The sequence below is a fragment of the Pleuronectes platessa genome, chromosome 7 (genome assembly GCF_947347685.1).
Source record: "Pleuronectes platessa chromosome 7, fPlePla1.1, whole genome shotgun sequence".
NCBI lineage: Eukaryota > Metazoa > Chordata > Actinopteri > Pleuronectiformes > Pleuronectidae > Pleuronectes > Pleuronectes platessa.
This window is the reverse complement of record NC_070632.1, coordinates 29,177,148-29,197,662: the sequence shown is the minus strand read 5'-3', so window position 1 is coordinate 29,197,662 and position 20,515 is coordinate 29,177,148. Positions and strand designations below refer to the sequence as shown.

At 39.0% G+C, this 20,515-nt stretch overlaps 3 long non-coding RNA genes across 3 annotated transcripts; 2 read left to right on the top strand and 1 right to left on the bottom strand.

Annotated features, from left to right (window-relative positions):
• Window positions 1–1,365: 1,365 nt before the first annotated feature.
• On the bottom strand, window positions 1,366–3,514 carry LOC128444661 (uncharacterized). Its single transcript, XR_008339170.1, has 3 exons — window positions 3,173–3,514; window positions 2,284–2,490; window positions 1,366–1,586 (listed from the first exon to the last, which is right to left on the bottom strand). It is a non-coding gene; the product is annotated as an uncharacterized LOC128444661 (long non-coding RNA).
• Window positions 3,515–3,607: 93 nt separating this feature from the next.
• Window positions 3,608–7,011, top strand: LOC128445089 (uncharacterized). Its single transcript, XR_008339245.1, has 2 exons — window positions 3,608–4,675; window positions 5,301–7,011. It is a non-coding gene; the product is annotated as an uncharacterized LOC128445089 (long non-coding RNA).
• An 11,580-nt stretch (window positions 7,012–18,591) lies between these two features.
• Window positions 18,592–20,260, top strand: LOC128445090 (uncharacterized). Its single transcript, XR_008339246.1, has 2 exons — window positions 18,592–19,083; window positions 19,967–20,260. It is a non-coding gene; the product is annotated as an uncharacterized LOC128445090 (long non-coding RNA).
• Window positions 20,261–20,515: the final 255 nt, after the last annotated feature.

Genomic DNA, 20,515 nt, shown 5'->3' with positions numbered 1-20,515 from the left:
CACCGACATGAAACGACATGAGCGGGTCCACCCAGCAGATATAAGCGTTACTTTATGCGGATGACTCTGAGACAGGAGACTGTGTGTCGGCTTGTAAGTTAGTTTCGCTAGCGGGCTAGCGATGCTAACTGAAACCTGAGAAACCTGAGTGTTTAAAGTCACATCTGCATTGCAAGAGCAGCTGTTCAAAGGAGCATTACGTGTCCTAAAGCTCTTTCTTCAGAGTAGTGTTGTAACGTGTTACAGTGAAAAGTAACCGTGTCTCCCACCTTCAGTATTTAAATCGTTAATCTCAGACTGACTTCACTGAATTCTTTTGTTAAATATGAGTAAATCATAGCCTTGTAACTTTACTAGAACAGACAGTGTCATACAGAATTGTAGGCTAATATGCACTACCTATTTCCTAAGCTGAAATGATTATGATCTGATTAACTTTGAATTAATATTTTATTATTACCATGTAAAAGTCTGTTAAGCAGATAACATGGCACATGTATGACTTAACATATCTGTGTATTTGTGTTCAATGTTCCTCTAGGATGTCCAGCGTGAGACACAACTTGAATCCAACCAGACTGAACACTGACTCCAGGTACAGACCTGTTTTCATTACTTACAAAGTATTGCACATAATACATAATGTGTTAAATTATAATGCAATACTTTTAATGTGAAATAGCTCCATACTAAACATTCATTGTCATGGTAGTGCACGTTTTAATCCAAAAGCATATTCAAATACATAGTTGAATATCCACCGAAAATAAGAATACACACTTTGTTCATATGTAACTCTAATAAATACTGTATAAGTTATATTTTGCTCCGGAATTGAACTGTGTTAAAGCGGTTCACATGGAAAATATATGTTCAATTATGTGAAGGGTGATTTTCATTACTATTATACTAATGGAGATTTAGCACTTGCTACACATTGTAAGAGCAGCTGTGCAAAGGAGCACTACGTATCCTAAGGCTCTTTATTCAGAGTCACGGTGTTGATGTCCTGTCACGTGTTACAGTGAAAAATAACCGTGTCTACTAGTGTTTACATCGTTAATCTCAGGCAGACTTCCCTGAATTCTTTTGTTAAATATAAATACATTATAGCCTTGTAACTTTACTAGAACAGACAGTGTTCATAGAGAATTTGAAAATGATGTACACTACCTATTTCCTAAGATGAAATGATTATGATCTGATTATTTTTATGTTTCCTCTCATTTTATTAGGGACGGACGAGCCTGAAGGACACAGCTGTGATGACCAATTGACCATGTTTTGTCTCTTATGGCAAAGCAGAAATATTAAACACTGGGTTCTTATCTAAAGTGTATCACATCAGAAAGCAAAAGATACACATTGTTGTTATAAGTTTTTATTATTTTAACCAACCATAATGAAGATAGAAATTAATTCTTATCCATGCCACTTAGCAATGACTGCCACCACCAAACAGTTGCAGGCCATCTTTATTTAAGGGAGGAATTTAGAAGTGTTGTGTAGCTTCTGATGATTATGCAGTCGTCCACGTGTTGACCACCATGTTGCTGCTGACGACGTCAGGTGCTGCAGTTCCTCATCTATGAAGAGAAGAAACGCACTGTTAAAGAATGTTTTGAGTTGTGTATGAAGCACAACAGATTTCAGATAGAACCGTTGTACTGTGGTCTGGGTTTGTATCCTAATGGTTAAATGCACATATTTTAAGTCGCTTTTGATAAAAGTACTGAAAGAAATACAACATTGTAAAAATAGATAAAATGTCTTTCTACCTCATCTGTAATATTCAAGGTGATAATCTCCCACAGAGCTATTGATAACAGTCCACATCAAGTCTCTCCACTTCCCTCGGTGTGAAAACATAATTATATAATTAATTTGAGAACTGTTTACAACACTGATGTGTGGAGATTATAATCATATCTAAACTGTCATATTCACTGTAAAACTCCATGACAGGCTAAATAAACGCGGTGGGAATAGTAATGGTGGATATAATATATTGTAACTTTACTAGAACAGACAGTGTTCATAGAGAATTTGAAAATGATGTACACTACCTATTTCCTAAGATGAAATGATTATGATCTGATTATTTTTATGTTTCCTCTCATTTCATTAGGGACGGACGAGCCTGAAGGACACAGCTGTGATGACCAATTGACCATGTTTTGTCTCTTATGGCAAAGCAGAAATATTAAACACTGGGTTCTTATCTAAACAATATCATATCAGAAAGCAAAAGATACACATAGTTGTAATAAATTTTTAACCAACCATAATGAAGATAGAAATTAATTCTTATCCATGACACTTAGAAATGACTGCCACCACTAAACAGTTGCAGGCCATCTTTATATAAGAGTAATTTCACAGTGTTGTGTAGCTTCTGATGATGATGACATCGTCCACATTTTGACCAGCATGAAGCTGCAGATCTCCACCATGTTGCTGCTGAGAACATCAGGTGCTGCAGTTCCTCATCTATAAAGAAAAGAACCGCACTGTTAAAGAATGTTTTGTGTTGTGTATGAAACACAACTACTTTCAGATAGATTGGATGTACTGAGGTCTGTGTTTGTGCCCTCATGGTTACATGCACATCTTTTACGTTGCTTTTCCTAAAAGTTCTGAAGGAAATACAACATTGTAAACATTGATAAAATGTCTTTCTACCTCATCTGTAATATTCAAGGTGATAACTCCACAGAGCTGTTGATAACAGTCCACATCAAGTCTCTCCACTTCCCTCAGTGTGAAAACATAATTATATACTTAATGTGAGAACTGTTTACAACACTGATGTGTGGACATTATAATCTTATCTATACTGTCTAATTCACTCTACAACTCCATGACAGACTAAATAAACGATGTGAAAATAGTAATGGTGGATATACCAGCCTGTATCAGAATATTGGTGAAACATAGTTACTATCACATGCAACGTACACGTGTAGAGTATTGATAGTAACTTATTAAAAAAATAATTAAAGTCACAACCAAAACAAGACTGTGGAGTTAACTTGCTTCAATCTGTTCATTAGACCTGATAAATAAACGGTAACTTTTATAACAATTACATATTACACAAAACTTGAGGCATGTAACCATATGATGATAGATAAAGCAATAGGTTATGTTGTATAGTTTGAAGGTTACTTACCTCTAGTTCAGCACCAGCGGCTGGCTACAGGAAGTGGAGCGATCATCCTTGCCGCAGAGCGCAAACGCATGCAATGCGGAGACTAGCGCTTGGTCATCGAACGTTCTCTCTTCATCGACCGCAACAGACTAGAAATTGCCTGTGCTCGGGCCCGTTAGTGCTACAACGTAGCCCTAGTTATTATTATTTTTCTTCGCTCAGTGAATTGGCTTTTTGAGGGCTTTAACGTGCTCAAAAAGTTTCTAAAGTGTACAGTAAATTAGAAATGTGCGCAAGTTTACGTATTCTGAAGTATTTGGGAACGGGTGTGTCAAAACCGCTCAATAGCGCCACCTACGGAAAAGCCCCTCATTTAGCATTCACCGATCCTCAAAAAAAATAAAGACTATTGTGTATCATGACTAGATACACAAAAAAGTCCATAAGTGCATTATGAATAACGCAACAGGAAGCCCGCCAGTTTGACTTTAGTGGCCATTTTGGTCATATTCGATATTTTTTCTTTTAAGTACTCCTCCTACAGCTTTCATCAAATCAACTTACAATTTAGACGATCGTCATCACAACAAAATGGAGATCTAAAGTTATTGAAGGATTAAGTTTTAGCAAAACCGTCTGACCGTGGTGTGGCCTCAAAGTTTGATTAAACGCCATCAAAACACGGGCTCCTGTATCTTGGACATATTTTGTCCAATCGAGTCCAAACTATACACATAAGACCAGAGTCGCGACCTGAAGACATCGGTACAGAAATCGTGACTTAAAATCACAGCGTCCCCTGGTGGCAACAGGAAATGTTTTTTTTTTATACGTCTTACACTTTGATTTACTTGTCGTAGGGCCTTCATCAGGTCAACTTAAAAATTACATGAGTCTCCTCAAGACAACATGAAGATGTAAAGTTATCAAAAAAACAACTTTTCGCCACACCGTCTGACCGTGGCGTGCCCTTAAAGTTTGATGAATAACATTAAAACACGGCATTCATTTTAACGGAGTTACCATGAACGCATCATTAGACCGCATTGTTTTGGTCAACTCACACCTGGAGCTATTTTTATTCAGCCACTTTGCGAAACCATTTCAAACTGTGTGAAATGGGTCTCAAGATATTGATAGTGTAGGCATAAGATTGCTGTGACTTTTCATCATGATGATTAACTGCTTGGCAGCTGAGGTCATCATCTCGACATGAAAAACGAAACTCAATTGAACACAGCTGCAAGTGAACGCATCATAAGACTTTGAAAAAAGTTACAGCGTGACAAGCTGCGGAGCTGTGGGTCACGGGGAACCGGAGGACGGTTGGCGAATCTGGATGAGAGGACGGCGTCGGAGTTACTGTGGACGTTGTTCGCTCAGCAGGTTAGAGTGTCTCCACGCTCTTTTCCCCTCTCCCCTCGTGTTTCTTCCTGTGTGAACTCTGCCGCTGCCTTTCTCAACATCAGCACTGGCTATTAGCTAGCTCCTGCTAGCTCCAACAAAGCATCTCTCAACTGCTACGTAAGTGAAACGGACACTTCTGACTGACTGTGATGATAAGCAAAAGAGACACTGTGGACTGACTGTGCAGAGTACAGTGCGCGGCACACACTCTAAGAACAATTCCATAGCGACAGTGAGACTGCATGCTGGTGCACGTGTGATGTGTTGTACTGCTATTTGTTTGATCTGTTTACTAATACTAGCTCTATTAAATACTGTATAAGTTATATTTTGCTCCGGAATTGAACTGTGTTAAAGCGGTTCACATGGAAAATATATGTTCAATTATGTGAAGGGTGATTTTCATTACTATTATACTAATGGAGATTTAGCACTTGCTACACATTGTAAGAGCAGCTGTGCAAAGGAGCACTACGTATCCTAAGGCTCTTTATTCAGAGTCACGGTGTTGATGTCCTGTCACGTGTTACAGTGAAAAATAACCGTGTCTACTAGTGTTTACATCGTTAATCTCAGGCAGACTTCCCTGAATTATTTTGTTAAATATAAATACATTATAGCCTTGTAACTTTACTAGAACAGACAGTGTTCATAGAGAATTTGAAAATGATGTACACTACCTATTTCCTAAGATGAAATGATTATGATCTGATTATTTTTATGTTTCCTCTCATTTTATTAGGGACGGACGAGCCTGAAGGACACAGCTGTGATGACCAATTGACCATGTTTTGTCTCTTATGGCAAAGCAGAAATATTAAACACTGGGTTCTTATCTAAAGTGTATCAAATCAGAAAGCAAAAGATACACATTGTTGTTATAAGTTTTTATTATTTTAACCAACCATAATGAAGATAGAAATGAATTCTTATCCATGCCACTTAGCAATGACTGCCACCACCAAACAGTTGCAGGCCATCTTTATTTAAGGGAGGAATTTAGAAGTGTTGTGTAGCTTCTGATGATGATGCAGTCGTCCACGTGTTGACCACCATGTTGCTGCTGACGACGTCAGGTGCTGCAGTTCCTCATCTATGAAGAGAAGAAACGCACTGTTAAAGAATGTTTTGAGTTGTGTATGAAGCACAACAGATTTCAGATAGAACCGTTGTACTGTGGTCTGGGTTTGTATCCTAATGGTTAAATGCACATATTTTTATCTAAGTCGCTTTTGATAAAAGTACTGAAAGAAATACAACATTGTAAAAATAGATAAAATGTCTTTCTACCTCATCTGTAATATTCAAGGTGATAATCTCCCACAGAGCTATTGATAACAGTCCACATCAAGTCTCTCCACTTCTCTCAGTGTGAAAACATAATTATATAATTAATTTGAGAACTGTTTACAACACTGATGTGTGGAGATTAAAATCATATCTAAACTGTCTAATTCACTGTAAAACTCCATGACATTCGCAGGCCATCTGTAGTTAAGGGAGCAACGTATGGAGTGATGTGTAGAGGGCAGAAACTTGGACTATGGGCAGAGAAGGTCTCTGGTTCGTCTCCGGTTCGACTCCACGGAGAGACAACAAAAGACAAACCTGGATTGATCTGTCCAAAAATCCAAGAGTCTCCCTACCCTCTCTAGTGCCCCTGAGCAAGGCACCTCACTCCCCCAACATCTGCTCCGTGAGCGCCGTACATGGTCGCTCACTGCTCTGTGTGTCCTGCACCAGATGGGTAAAAAGCAGAGATTAAATTTCCCTACCTGCATGAGTGTGCCTTTGCATGTCTGTGCATGTGTTTGGGACGAATAAATGGATCTTAATCTTAATCTTTTAATCTTAATCAGTTGTCTTCCAGTTGACCAGCATGAAGCTCCAAATCTCCACCATGTTGCTGCTGAGGACATCAGGAGCTGCATTAATGAGGAGCAGAAGCGCACTGTTATGAATGTTTTGTGTTGTGTATGAAGCACCACATATTTCAGATAGAACCGATGTACTGGGGTCTGGGTTTGTATACTAATGGTTAAATGCACATACTTTAAATCGCTTTTGATAAAACGTGAGAAAGAAATACAACATTGTACACATAGATAAAATGTCTTTCTACCTCATCTGTAATATTCAAGGTGATGATCTCCCACAGAGCTGTTGATAACAGTCCACATCAAGTCTCTCCACTTCCCTCAGTGTGAAAACATAATTATATAATTAACTGGAGAAGTGTTTACAAAACTGATGTGTGGACATTATAATCTTATCTATACTGTCTAATTGACTCTACAACTCCATGACAGACTAAATTAACGATGTGAAAATAGTAATGGTGGATATATCAGCCTGTATCAGAATAATGGTGAAACATAGTTATTATCACATGCAACTTACACATGTAGCGTATTGATATTAACTTATTAAAATAAAACAAAGTCACAGCCAAACATACGACTCTGCAGTTAACTTGCTTCAATGTGTTCATTAGACGTGTTAAATAAACTGTAACTTTTATAACAATTTTATATTAAAAAAGCCTTGAGGCATGTAAGTATATGGTGATAGTTAAAGCAATAGGTTTGGTTGTATGGTTTCAAGGTTACTTACCTCTAGTTCATAGAGCCTCCTGCTGGCTACAGGAAGTGAAGCAATAATCCTTGCCGCAGTGCACAAACGCATGCAACGCAGAGACGAGCGCTTGGTCATTGAACGTTCTCTATTCACCGACCGCAACAGAATAGAAATTGCCTGTGCTCGGGCCCGTTAGTGCTACAACGTAGCCCTAGTTATTATTATTTTGCTGTGTCGTTAATGAATTGGCTTTTTGAGGGCTTTAACATGCTCAAAAAGTTGTAAAAGTTTGCAGTAAGTTAGAAAGTCGTGAAAATTTACGTATTCTGGGGTATTTGGAAATGGGCGTGGCAAAATGGCTCAACAGCGCCACCAACGGAGAGCCCCTCATTTACGGAGATGCACCTCATTTAGCATTCACTGATCCTCACGAAATTGAAGACAGTTGTGTATCATCACCAGATGTACAAAAAAGCCTCTTGGAGCATTATGAAAAACGCAACAGGAAGCCCGCCATTTTTGATTTAGTGACTATTTTGGTCATATTCCATAATTTTTTACTTTAATACACTTCTCGTAGAGCTTTCATCAGATCAACTTAAAATTTAGACGACTGTCTTCACATAAATATAGAGATCTAAAGTTATTGAAGGATTAAGTTTTAGCAAAACCGTCTGACCGTGGTGTGGCCTCAAAGTTTGATTAAACGCCATCAAAACACGGGCTCCTGTATCTTGGACATATTTTGTCCAATCGAGTCCAAACTATACACATAGGACAAGAGTCACGACCTGAAGACATCTGTACAGAAATCGTGACTTAAAATCACAGCGTCCCCTGGTGGCAACAGGAAATGTGTTTTTTTTGTACGTGTTATGTTTTTATGTACTACTCGGAGAGCTTTCACCAGATCAACTTAAAAATTAGATGAGACTCTACAAAACAAGATGAAGATCTAAAGTTATCAAAATTTAAACTTTTCATCAATCCGTGTGACCGTGGTGAGGCTTAAAATCTTGATGTGCAAAATGAAAAGACATGTTTTCATTTCAACCATGTATGTGTTTCATGGTGTTATACTGACCTCTAGTGGCTTTATATTGCCGGCACAACCTACTTGTACCGCAATATTAAGTCACTAGAGGGCAGTGTAGGATCATGGTTTGACCAAGGCACAAATTGTGTCACCTAAGGCAGGGGTAGGCAACCTTTACTATTTCCTCCACTCTTCCCCCAATTTAAAGCTGTCTGTTGCCGCACAACATATTTGATAACACAGGTTATAAAGTTATTTATATATATATATATATATATAGTCATGCAATATATATAAAAACTATAGTTTGTTGCATTTATTAAATAATAGAACGACAATAAAGACAACTGTTGACATTTAACTGCTATTTTTACCTGTTACAAAATAGGAAAACACCAAACTCTGACCATGGCGTGGAGTCAAAGTCTGATCACACGCCATCAAAACACGAGTGTCTGTATCTTGGACATATTTGGTCCAATCAACTCCAAACTAGACATGTAAGACAAGGGTCGCGACCTGATGACATCTACAAAGACATCATGACTTAAAATCCTAGCGCCACCTGCTGGCTACAGGAAGTGAAGCGTTTATTGTTGCTGCAGAGCTTAAAACGCACGCAAGGCAGAGACATGCGCTTGGTCATCGATCGTTCTCTCTTCCCCGACCGCAACAGATTTGAAATTGCCTGTGCTCGACCACTCTTCCCCCAATTTAAAGCTGTCTGGTGCCGCACAACATATTTGATAACACAGGTTATAAAGTTATATATATATATATATATATATATATATATATTTATTTTTATTTTGCTGTGTCGTTAATGAATTGGCTTTTTGAGGGCTTTATCATGCTCAAAAAGTTGTAAAAGTTTGCAGTAAGTTAGAAAGTCGTGAAAATTTACGTATTCTGGGGTATTTGGAAATGGGCGTGGCAAAATGGCTCAACAGCGCCACCAACGGAGAGCCCCTCATTTACGGAGATGGACCTCATTTAGCATTCACTGATCCTCACGAAATTGAAGACAGTTGTGTATCATCACCAGATGTACAAAAAAGCCTCTTGGAGCATTATGAAAAACGCAACAGGAAGCCCGCCATTTTTGATTTAGTGACTATTTTGGTCATATTCCATAATTTTTTACTTTAATGCACTTCTCGTAGAGCTTTCATCAGATCAACTTAAAATTTAGACGACTGTCATCACAACAAAATGAAGATCTAAAGTTATCAAAGAAAAAACTTTTCGCCACACCGTCTGACTGTGGCGGGGCGTCAAAGTGTGACGAAACGCCATCAAAACACGAGCTTCTATATCTCAGACATATTTGGTCCCATGGACTCCAAACTACACATGTAAGACAAGAGTCGCGACCTGAAGACAACAACATAAAAATCTTGACTTAAAATGACAGCGCCCCTTGGTGGCAGCAGGAAATGTCTTGTTTTTGGTACATGTTCTATTTTTATGTACTTCTCGGAGAGCTTTCATCAGATCAACAAAAAATTTAGATGAGTGTCATCACAACAATATGGAGATAAAAAGTTATCAAAGAAACAACTTTCTGACACAGCGTCTGACCGTGGCGTGGCGGCAAAGTGTGATGAACGCCATGAAAACACAAGCTTCTATATCTTAGACATATTTGGTCCCATCGACTCCAAACTAGACATGTAAGACAAGAGTCGCGACCTGATGACATCTACAAAGACACCATGACTTAAAATCATAGCGCCACCTGCTGGCTACAGGAAGTGAAGCGTTTATTCTTGCTGCAGAGCTTAAAACGCACGCAAGGCAGAGACGTGCGCTTGGTCATCGATCGCTCTCTCTTCCCCGACCGCAACAGACTTGAAATTGCCTGTGCTCGGGCCCGTTAGTGCTACAACGTAGCCCTAGTTATTATTATTATTTTTCTTCGCTCAGTGAATTGGCTTTTTGAGGGCTTTAACGTGCTCAAAAAGTTTCTAAAGTGTACAGTAAATTAGAAATGTGCGCAAGTTTACGTATTCTGAAGTATTTGGGAACGGGTGTGTCAAAACCGCTCAATAGCGCCACCTACGGAAAAGCCCCTCATTTAGCATTCACCGATCATCAAAAAAAACAAAGACTATTGTGTATCATGACTAGATGCACAAAAAAGTCCATCAGTGCATTATGAATAACGCAACAGGAAGCCCGCCAGTTTGACTTTAGTGGCCATTTTGGTCATATTCGATATTTTTTCTTTTAAGTACTCCTCCTACAGCTTTCATCAAATCAACTTACAATTTAGACGATCGTCATCACAACAAAATGGAGATCTAAAGTTATTGAAGGATTAAGTTTTAGCAAAACCGTCTGACCGTGGTGTGGCCTCAAAGTTTGATTAAACGCCATCAAAACACAGGCTCCTGTATCTTGGACATATTTTGTCCAATCGAGTCCAAACTATACACATAAGACAAGAGTCGCGACCTGAAGACATCGGTACAGAAATCGTGACTTAAAATCACAGCGTCCCCTGGTGGCAACAGCAAATGTCTTGTTTTTCTATGTCTTACAGTTTGACTCACTTCTCGTAGGGCCTTCATCAAATCAACGTAAAAATTTGATGCATGTGTACAAAACAAGATGAAGATCTAAAGTTATCAAAATTTAAACTTTTCATCAATCTGTGTGACCGTGGTGAGGCTTATAAATTTGATAAACAAAATGAAAACACCATGTCTGTAGTTAATGGTCCAACACTGCTCTCTAGTGACTTAATATTGAATTACACCTGTAGTGCCAATATTAAGGCACCAGAGGTCAGTGTAACACCATGGTTTGATCAAGACACAAAATGTAACTATTGAAAAAGCCATTTCGTCCCCTCTTCCCCCAATTTAAATCTGTCTGGAGCCGCACAACATATTTGATAACACAGGTTATAAAGTTATATATATATACATATATATATATATTTATTAGGGCCCGAGCACCGAAATCGGTGAGAGGACCTATTGAAATTGAAAAGATTATTATTATTATTATTTTTCTTCGCTCAGTGAATTGGCTTTTTGAGGGCTTTAACGTGCTCAAAAAGTTTCTAAAGTGTACAGTAAATTAGAAATGTGCGCAAGTTTACGTATTCTGAAGTATTTGGGAACGGGTGTGTCAAAACCGCTCAATAGCGCCACCTACGGAAAAGCCCCTCATTTAGCATTCACCGATCATCAAAAAAAACAAAGACTATTGTGTATCATGACTAGATGCACAAAAAAGTCCATCAGTGCATTATGAATAACGCAACAGGAAGCCCGCCAGTTTGACTTTAGTGGCCATTTTGGTCATATTCGATATTTTTTCTTTTAAGTACTCCTCCTACAGCTTTCATCAAATCAACTTACAATTTAGACGATCGTCATCACAACAAAATGGAGATCTAAAGTTATTGAAGGATTAAGTTTTAGCAAAACCGTCTGACCGTGGTGTGGCCTCAAAGTTTGATTAAACGCCATCAAAACACAGGCTCCTGTATCTTGGACATATTTTGTCCAATCGAGTCCAAACTATACACATAAGACAAGAGTCGCGACCTGAAGACATCGGTACAGAAATCGTGACTTAAAATCACAGCGTCCCCTGGTGGCAACAGCAAATGTCTTGTTTTTCTATGTCTTACAGTTTGACTCACTTCTCGTAGGGCCTTCATCAAATCAACGTAAAAATTTGATGCATGTGTACAAAACAAGATGAAGATCTAAAGTTATCAAAATTTAAACTTTTCATCAATCTGTGTGACCGTGGTGAGGCTTATAAATTTGATAAACAAAATGAAAACACCATGTCTGTAGTTAATGGTCCAACACTGCTCTCTAGTGACTTAATATTGAATTACACCTGTAGTGCCAATATTAAGGCACCAGAGGTCAGTGTAACACCATGGTTTGATCAAGACACAAAATGTAACTATTGAAAAAGCCATTTCGTCCCCTCTTCCCCCAATTTAAATCTGTCTGGAGCCGCACAACATATTTGATAACACAGGTTATAAAGTTATATATATATACATATATATATATATTTATTATTATTATTTTGCTGTGTCGTTAATGAATTGGCTTTTTGAGGGCTTTAACATGCTCAAAAAGTTGTAAAAGTTTGCAGTAAGTTAGAAAGTCGTGAAAATTTACGTATTCTGGGGTATTTGGAAATGGGCGTGGCAAAATGGCTCAACAGCGCCACCAACGGAGAGCCCCTCATTTACGGAGATGCACCTCATTTAGCATTCACTGATCCTCACGAAATTGAAGACAGTTGTGTATCATCACCAGATGTACAAAAAAGCCTCTTGGAGCATTATGAAAAACGCAACAGGAAGCCCGCCATTTTTGATTTAGTGACTATTTTGGTCATATTCCATAATTTTTTACTTTAATACACTTCTCGTAGAGCTTTCATCAGATCAACTTAAAATTTAGACGACTGTCTTCACATAAATATAGAGATCTAAAGTTATTGAAGGATTAAGTTTTAGCAAAACCGTCTGACCGTGGTGTGGCCTCAAAGTTTGATTAAACGCCATCAAAACACGGGCTCCTGTATCTTGGACATATTTTGTCCAATCGAGTCCAAACTATACACATAGGACAAGAGTCACGACCTGAAGACATCTGTACAGAAATCGTGACTTAAAATCACAGCGTCCCCTGGTGGCAACAGGAAATGTGTTTTTTTTGTACGTGTTATGTTTTTATGTACTACTCGGAGAGCTTTCACCAGATCAACTTAAAAATTAGATGAGACTCTACAAAACAAGATGAAGATCTAAAGTTATCAAAATTTAAACTTTTCATCAATCCGTGTGACCGTGGTGAGGCTTAAAATCTTGATGTGCAAAATGAAAAGACATGTTTTCATTTCAACCATGTATGTGTTTCATGGTGTTATACTGACCTCTAGTGGCTTTATATTGCCGGCACAACCTACTTGTACCGCAATATTAAGTCACTAGAGGGCAGTGTAGGATCATGGTTTGACCAAGGCACAAATTGTGTCACCTAAGGCAGGGGTAGGCAACCTTTACTATTTCCTCCACTCTTCCCCCAATTTAAAGCTGTCTGTTGCCGCACAACATATTTGATAACACAGGTTATAAAGTTATTTATATATATATATATATATATAGTCATGCAATATATATAAAAACTATAGTTTGTTGCATTTATTAAATAATAGAACGACAATAAAGACAACTGTTGACATTTAACTGCTATTTTTACCTGTTACAAAATAGGAAAACACCAAACTCTGACCATGGCGTGGAGTCAAAGTCTGATCACACGCCATCAAAACACGAGTGTCTGTATCTTGGACATATTTGGTCCAATCAACTCCAAACTAGACATGTAAGACAAGGGTCGCGACCTGATGACATCTACAAAGACATCATGACTTAAAATCCTAGCGCCACCTGCTGGCTACAGGAAGTGAAGCGTTTATTGTTGCTGCAGAGCTTAAAACGCACGCAAGGCAGAGACATGCGCTTGGTCATCGATCGTTCTCTCTTCCCCGACCGCAACAGATTTGAAATTGCCTGTGCTCGACCACTCTTCCCCCAATTTAAAGCTGTCTGGTGCCGCACAACATATTTGATAACACAGGTTATAAAGTTATATATATATATATATATATATATATATATATTTATTTTTATTTTGCTGTGTCGTTAATGAATTGGCTTTTTGAGGGCTTTATCATGCTCAAAAAGTTGTAAAAGTTTGCAGTAAGTTAGAAAGTCGTGAAAATTTACGTATTCTGGGGTATTTGGAAATGGGCGTGGCAAAATGGCTCAACAGCGCCACCAACGGAGAGCCCCTCATTTACGGAGATGGACCTCATTTAGCATTCACTGATCCTCACGAAATTGAAGACAGTTGTGTATCATCACCAGATGTACAAAAAAGCCTCTTGGAGCATTATGAAAAACGCAACAGGAAGCCCGCCATTTTTGATTTAGTGACTATTTTGGTCATATTCCATAATTTTTTACTTTAATGCACTTCTCGTAGAGCTTTCATCAGATCAACTTAAAATTTAGACGACTGTCATCACAACAAAATGAAGATCTAAAGTTATCAAAGAAAAAACTTTTCGCCACACCGTCTGACTGTGGCGGGGCGTCAAAGTGTGACGAAACGCCATCAAAACACGAGCTTCTATATCTCAGACATATTTGGTCCCATGGACTCCAAACTACACATGTAAGACAAGAGTCGCGACCTGAAGACAACAACATAAAAATCTTGACTTAAAATGACAGCGCCCCTTGGTGGCAGCAGGAAATGTCTTGTTTTTGGTACATGTTCTATTTTTATGTACTTCTCGGAGAGCTTTCATCAGATCAACAAAAAATTTAGATGAGTGTCATCACAACAATATGGAGATAAAAAGTTATCAAAGAAACAACTTTCTGACACACCGTCTGACCGTGGCGTGGCGGCAAAGTGTGATGAACGCCATGAAAACACAAGCTTCTATATCTTAGACATATTTGGTCCCATCGACTCCAAACTAGACATGTAAGACAAGAGTCGCGACCTGATGACATCTACAAAGACACCATGACTTAAAATCATAGCGCCACCTGCTGGCTACAGGAAGTGAAGCGTTTATTCTTGCTGCAGAGCTTAAAACGCACGCAAGGCAGAGACGTGCGCTTGGTCATCGATCGCTCTCTCTTCCCCGACCGCAACAGACTTGAAATTGCCTGTGCTCGGGCCCGTTAGTGCTACAACGTAGCCCTAGTTATTATTATTATTTTTCTTCGCTCAGTGAATTGGCTTTTTGAGGGCTTTAACGTGCTCAAAAAGTTTCTAAAGTGTACAGTAAATTAGAAATGTGCGCAAGTTTACGTATTCTGAAGTATTTGGGAACGGGTGTGTCAAAACCGCTCAATAGCGCCACCTACGGAAAAGCCCCTCATTTAGCATTCACCGATCATCAAAAAAAACAAAGACTATTGTGTATCATGACTAGATGCACAAAAAAGTCCATCAGTGCATTATGAATAACGCAACAGGAAGCCCGCCAGTTTGACTTTAGTGGCCATTTTGGTCATATTCGATATTTTTTCTTTTAAGTACTCCTCCTACAGCTTTCATCAAATCAACTTACAATTTAGACGATCGTCATCACAACAAAATGGAGATCTAAAGTTATTGAAGGATTAAGTTTTAGCAAAACCGTCTGACCGTGGTGTGGCCTCAAAGTTTGATTAAACGCCATCAAAACACAGGCTCCTGTATCTTGGACATATTTTGTCCAATCGAGTCCAAACTATACACATAAGACAAGAGTCGCGACCTGAAGACATCGGTACAGAAATCGTGACTTAAAATCACAGCGTCCCCTGGTGGCAACAGCAAATGTCTTGTTTTTCTATGTCTTACAGTTTGACTCACTTCTCGTAGGGCCTTCATCAAATCAACGTAAAAATTTGATACATGTGTACAAAACAAGATGAAGATCTAAAGTTATCAAAATTTAAACTTTTCATCAATCTGTGTGACCGTGGTGAGGCTTATAAATTTGATAAACAAAATGAAAACACCATGTCTGTAGTTAATGGTCCAACACTGCTCTCTAGTGACTTAATATTGAATTACACCTGTAGTGCCAATATTAAGGCACCAGAGGTCAGTGTAACACCATGGTTTGATCAAGACACAAAATGTAACTATTGAAAAAGCCATTTCGTCCCCTCTTCCCCCAATTTAAATCTGTCTGGAGCCGCACAACATATTTGATAACACAGGTTATAAAGTTATATATATAGATATATATATATATAGTTATACAATATATATAAAAACTATAGTTTGTTGCATTTATTAAATAACAGAACGACAATAAAGACAACTGTTGACATTTAACTGGTATTTTTACCTGCTACAAAATAGGAAAACACCATACTCTGACCATGGCGTGGAGTCAAAGTCTGATCACATGCCATCAAAACACGAGCGTCTGTATCTTGGACATATTTGGTCCAATCAACTCCAAACTAGACATGTAAGACAAGAGTCGCGATCTGATGACATCTACAAGGACACCATGACTTAAAATCCTAGCGCCACCTGCTGGCTACAGGAAGTGAAGCGTTTATTCTTGCTGCAGAGCTTAAAACGCACGCAAGGCAGAGACGTGCGCTTGGTCATCGATCGCTCTCTCTTCCCCGACCGCAACAGACTTGAAATTGCCTGTGCTCGGGCCCGTTAGTGCTACAACGTAGCCCTAGTTATTATTATTTCGCGGAGCGCAATGAATTGGCTTTTTGAGGCCTTTAACATGCTCAAAAAGTTGTAAAAGTTTGCAGTTGGTTAGAAAGTCGTGAAAATGTACGTATTCTGGGGTATTTGGAAATGGGCGTGGCAAAATGGCTCAACAGCGCCACCAATGGAGCTTCCCCTCATTTACGGAGAAGCACCTCATTTAGCGTTCACTGATCCTCACGATTTTGAAGACAGTTGTGTATCATGACCAGACGCACAAAAAAGCCTCTCGGAGCATTATGAAAAACGAAACAGGAAGCCAGCAATTTAGGATTTAGTGGCCATTTTGGGAATATTCCATGTTTTTTTCTATGATACACTTGTAGCAGAGCTTTCATCAGATCAACTTACAATTTAGACGAGTGTCCTCACAACAAAATGGAGATCTAAAGTTATCAAAGAAACAACTTTTTGACACACCGTCTGACTGTGGCGTGGCATCAAAGTGTGACAAAACGCCATCAAAACACGAGCTTCTATATCTCAGACATATTTGGTAAAATGGACTCCAAACTACACATGTAAGACAAGAGTCGCGACCTGAAGACAACAACACAAAAATCTTGACTTAAAATGACAGCGCCCCCTGGTGGCAGCAGGAAATGTCTTGTTTTTGGCACATGTTATATTTTTATGTACTTCTCGGAGAGCTTTCATCAGATCAACAAAAAATGTAGATGAGTGTCATCACAACAATATGGGGATAAAAAGTTATCAAAGAAACAACTTTCTGACACACTGTCTGACTGTGGCGGGGCGTCAAAGTGTGACGAAACGCCATCAAAGCACGAGCTTCTATATCTCAGACATATTTGGTCCCATGGACTCCAAACTACACATGTATGACAAGAGTCGCGACCTGAAGACAACAACACACAAATCTTGACTTAAAATGACAGCGCCCCCTGGTGGCAGAAGGAAATGTCTTGTTTTTGGTACATGTTCTATTTTTATGTACTTCTCGGAGAGCTTTCATCAGATCAACAAAAAATGTAGATGAGTGTCATCACAACAATATGGAGATAAAAAGTTATCAAAGAAACAACTTTCTGACACACCGTCTGACCGTGGCGTGGCGGCAAAGTGTGATGAATGCCATGAAAACACAAGCTTCTATATCTTAGACATATTTGGTCCCATCGACTCCAAACTAGACATGTAAGACAAGAGTTGCGACCTGATGACATCTACAAAGACACCATGACTTAAAATCATAGCGCCACCTGCTGGCTACAGGAAGTGAAGCGTTTATTCTTGCTGCAGAGCTTAAAACGCACGCAAGGCAGAGACGTGCGCTTGGTCATCGATCGCTCTCTCTTCCCCGACCGCAACAGACTTGAAATTGCCTGTGCTCAGGCCCGTTAGTGCTACAACGTAGCCCTAGTTATTATTATTATTTTTCTTAGCTTAAATGAATTGGCTTTTTGAGGGCTTTAATGTGCTCAAAAAGTTGTAGGAGTTTGCAGTAAATTCGAAGGCGGCGAAAATTTACGTATTCTGGAGTATTTTGAAAAGGGCGTGGCAAAATGGCTCAAGAGCGCCACCTACGGAAAAGCCCCTCATTTAGCATTCACCGATCTTCAAAAAAAACAAAGACTATTGTGTATCATGACTAGATGCACAAAAAAGTCCATCAGTGCATTATGAATAACGCAACAGGAAGCCCGCCAGTTTGACTTTAGTGGCCATTTTGACTTTAGTGGCCATTTTGGTCATATTCGATATTTTTTGTTTTAAGTACTCCTCCTACAGCTTTCATCAAATCAACTTACAATTTAGACGATCGTCATCACAACAAAATGGAGATCTAAAGTTATTGAAGGATTAAGTTTTAGCAAAACCGTCTGACCGTGGTGTGGCCTCAAAGTTTGATTAAACGCCATCAAAACACGGGCTCCTGTATCTTTTTGTCCAATCGAGTCCAAACTATACACATAAGACAAGAGTCGCGACCTGAAGACATCGGTACAGAAATCGTGACTTAAAATCACAGCGTCCCCTGGTGGCAACAGCAAATGTCTTGTTTTTCTATGTGTTACAGTTTGATTCACTACTCGTAGGGCCTTCATTAAATCAACGTAAAAATTTGATGCATGTTTTCAAAACAAGATGAAGATCTAAAGTTAACGAAATTGCAACTTTTCATAATACTGTGTGACCGTGGTGTGGCTTCCAGTTTGAGGAATGAAAACATCTATATCTGGCAGATGTGCTGCAATATTTAGTCACTAGATGGCAGTGTCAGACCATGCTTTGTGTTATCTATGCATTAACAGACTGTGTTTACAGGGTGGCCAACTTTAGAGGAGAATTAAACCTTTTACAGCATTGCTCAAACTTTGGTTTTAGTCTCAATCGCTAAGTTCTTCCTTCATGACAACTCTGAGGGGGGTGTATTTTATTTTAACTCCCTCGTTTAAGCGATATAGATGTTTGAAATTCACGTGACGTCACAGTGTAAGCTGTGCTGTGTGTTGTGAGTTCGGCTTTAACCAGTTACAAGTGAACGCCTCATGAAATGGCTTACACCCACATACCCGGTAAATTACACACTTTGATGTTCTGCTCCTTCTCCTGACGGTCACGGTAACGATGTCTGCGCCTCCGTTTCTGTGGTAAGTCACGTTAAGTATTTTATTTCGATGTGATTCGCAGGGTGCCTTTGAATCAGCCGTGATAGCTAAGGGACGCTAATCCGGGAGCTACATACCAGCTCAGTGTATATCAACGGGTTCGATGCGAATGCCAGCTGTTACCGAAACAACCGCCATGAACCCAGGTCCACCAAGCAGAGATAAGCGTTCGTTTATAAGGATGAATCTGAGACAGGAGACTGTGTGTCGGCTTCTTTTTCGCTAGCGCCGGAGGCTAACTAGCTCGCTAACAAGCAAGCTAACAATATCTTCGCATGGGTGCAGTAACTGTTCTTCGATTCAATTGGGGTTATTACCGACAAACACCGACATGAAACGACATGAGCGGGTCCACCCAGCAGATATAAGCGTTACTTTATGCGGATGACTCTGAGACAGGAGACTGTGTGTCGGCTTGTAAGTTAGTTTCGCTAGCGGGCTAGCGATGCTAACTGAAACCTGAGAAACCTGAGTGTTTAAAGTCACATCTGCATTGCAAGAGCAGCTGTTCAAAGGAGCATTACGTGTCCTAAAGCTCTTTCTTCAGAGTAGTGTTGTAACGTGTTACAGTGAAAAGTAACCGTGTCTCCCACCTTCAGTATTTAAATCGTTAATCTCAGACAGACTTCACTGAATTCTTTTGTTAAATATGAGTAAATCATAGCCTTGTAACTTTACTAGAACAGACAGTGTCATACAGAATTGTAGGCTAATATGCACTACCTATTTCCTAAGCTGAAATAATTATGATCTGATTAACTTTGAATTAATATTTTATTATTACCATGTAAAAGTCTGTTAAGCAGATAACATGGCACATGTATGACTTAACATATCTGTGTATTTGTGTTCAATGTTCCTCTAGGATGTCCAGCGTGAGACACAACTTGAATCCAACCAGACTGAACACTGACTCCAGGTACAGACCTGTTTTCATTACTTACAAAGTATTGCACATAATACATAATGTGTTAAATTATAATGCAATACTTTTAATGTGAAATAGCTCCATACTAAACATTCATTGTCATGGTAGTGCACGTTTTAATCCAAAAGCATATTCAAATACATAGTTGAATATCCACCGAAAATAAGAATACACACTTTGTTCATATGTAACTCTAATAAATACTGTATAAGTTATATTTTGCTCCGGAATTGAACTGTGTTAAAGCGGTTCACATGGAAAATATATGTTCAATTATGTGAAGGGTGATTTTCATTACTATTATACTAATGGAGATTTAGCACTTGCTACACATTGTAAGAGCAGCTGTGCAAAGGAGCACTACGTATCCTAAGGCTCTTTATTCAGAGTCACGGTGTTGATGTCCTGTCACGTGTTACAGTGAAAAATAACCGTGTCTACTAGTGTTTACATCGTTAATCTCAGGCAGACTTCCCTGAATTATTT